At 51.3% G+C, this 2500-nt stretch overlaps 1 pseudogene; it reads right to left on the minus strand.

Annotated features, from left to right (window-relative positions):
• Positions 1–2500, minus strand: part of LOC143261370 (large subunit ribosomal RNA) — a 10302-nt pseudogene that overhangs the window by 4005 nt on the left and 3797 nt on the right.

Raw genomic sequence — 2500 nt, forward strand, 5'->3', positions numbered from 1 at the left:
TGACGAGGCATTTGGCTATTTTTTTTTTTTTTTTTTTTTTTTTTTATCGATGGAGAAATGCTATTCCGCACGCCGGCTAGGTGTTCGTGGCCGGGAGTGTGGGGCTCCTGCTGTTATGAATACCCACTAAAACTCCATCTCTCATTATGCCTGAATGGCAGGCAGCACCAAAGTATTTGGACTTAGTCGACCGTCACTCAGCCCACCCCTTCGCGCGGCAGGGTGTAATGCCGGTTACTCGTCGCTTTATTAAATTTCCAGAAGGCGTTAAGTCCACCCACCAGGACCCGAGTTGAGATGACCTTCAGCTCTTTTGTTTTGAGGATGTGATCTTCAGTCATCTGTTTGGCAGATTTCTCGCTCCACACACCGCGGTATGAGAGCGTGGCAGTTAAGAAGGACACGCTTTCGACGGCATATCGCTCCCTGATGGCACCCTCGAGATTTTGGTATTTCATCATTTTGTTCGCATGCGCCGTATCCAAATCAATGTGCTCGCTCACTATCTGAGCATCCAGGACCAGTGCTGTTGTCATGTGCTTCGCAATAAGGTCAGGTTTTCGCCGTCCTTCGGTGGTGTCAAAGACGGGTTCCTCATCAACCGTTTCGTATTTAGCCTTAAGTGCGCGCTTGATGTATTGAGCGACGGCGTTGTGTCGCTCAATGCGGGCTCTATGCGTACGGTGGCACTGCTGAAGCACATGATTCAGTGTTTCCACTGCATTGCACCCGGCCCTGCAAGTGCGGCTAGATATTGTGCCGCGCGATGTTCGTGATCTGGTTGGAAGGGCGTTAATGCGAAGCTTAGTGGCGTTGATAAAATCCCTCCCCGACAAAAAGCGGTTGCCTTCGACTAACCATCGATGTTGCTGTGGTACTCTTCTAGATTCCCTAAGCCCTCGTCCATCGATTGACTCATGCAACAGGCCGGCCCACCTCTTATCGAGTTTGGTCGCGTTGTCAATGTCAAGGTGGTTGTTAGTGAGGCGTCGAACAGTGTATTGGAGCTCTTGAGTTAGGTAGGGACTGGTTGGATTATCCCTGAGTAGGCGAGCTAACCTTACCCGTCTATGAAGGGGCATAAGCCATCTCATAGAGGGGATAGACAGACCTCCGTCCTTGACGTTCGAGTGGAAGAAGGCGTTTGGGACATCGTGTGGAAGGCAGAGCCACTTCCTGATCATGGTCCGAGACATAATGTCGATCTTTTTGAGTCTGCTGAGCGTATTGTTTCCGAGCGTCAGGAGGTGATAGAGGCTCGGGAGCACCATGACACGCAGCCCGAAGAGCCTCTGCTGCGGCTTTAGAGGCGCTCTTGTTAATCTGTCCAAGGCGTCCTTAAACTGTACCTCGGGCCTCGCAAGGATACGTCCATCGGGTGAAAATGGGACCCCGAGGTAGCGCCACTCACTTTCTCTCCTTAACGCGGGCAAGGTATGACCTCGGCATCGGAATTGAATTTTACCGTCTACCACCGACTTCTTCATGTGCGGGACGTTACGCAAGGCGACAGTAAACGACTTCGTGATGTTAATGAGTAAGCCACATTTTTCTAGGTAGTCAGAGGCAGCGTCAAGCATGATCTGGAGGCCAGCTGGAGTGGTAGCAAAGAACATCATGTCATCAGCGAATAAGAGGGCGCTGTACGTCTTTGCATCGACCGCAACACCCACTTCTGGTGGTAATCGCCGCAGGAGCCTGTCCACTACCATATTGAATATGATAGGGGAGAGGGGATCTCCTTGTTTGACGCCGCAGTTAGGATGGATTTTCTCAGACTCCCAGCCATCGCAGACTAAAGTCGTTACACTGCGGCTGTATGAGTCCATGACATATTCGACCATGGGTTCAGGAACGCCCATAACTCGCATCGTGTCTCTAACGGTGTTGTGTGAGACCGAGTCGAATGCCTTAGATATATCAATGGACGCCATGTACAACGGCTTGAAGTGCTGTCGGTGGTAGCGCAAGATCAGGTCCAGGTCAAGAATATTATGCGCACAACCATCAATCGGCAAGAAAGCCTTTTGCCGCCCATCCAAAGTGATCGCTTTTACGAGACGTCCAGCAAGTATCTTGTTGAAGGCTCGAGTGATCACTGATTGGACCGAGATGGGTCTGTAGTCCTCCGGGTTCTGTGCATTGTCCTTCTTCGGTATGAGGGTCGTCCGCGCTGTTAAGAGGTGCTTGGGCAGTTTACCAGTTAGCAAGAAGAGGTTATAAATTCTTGCCAGAACGTGAACTGGGACCGCCCTCAGCTGCCTCGCGGATAGACCGTCAGGACCGGGACTGGTTGTCGAGTCTGGGAAGGATTTTAGAACCTCGCTTGGAGTCACAGGGTCCCAAAGTCCAGATGCTGGTGGTCTATGGGACTCAAGATCGGGAGACTCATTGGTCCCCTCGGTCATTGTGGTGCGCCAGAACTGAACCATCGTTTGTTTGGCAGGTGGATTAGCCAGGGATTTGCCTTTCAGGATGACATTTAGGCATTTGCAGGGGT

Source organism: Megalopta genalis, unplaced genomic scaffold (assembly GCF_051020955.1).
Source record: "Megalopta genalis isolate 19385.01 unplaced genomic scaffold, iyMegGena1_principal scaffold0049, whole genome shotgun sequence".
In the NCBI taxonomy this organism is placed as follows: domain Eukaryota; kingdom Metazoa; phylum Arthropoda; class Insecta; order Hymenoptera; family Halictidae; genus Megalopta; species Megalopta genalis.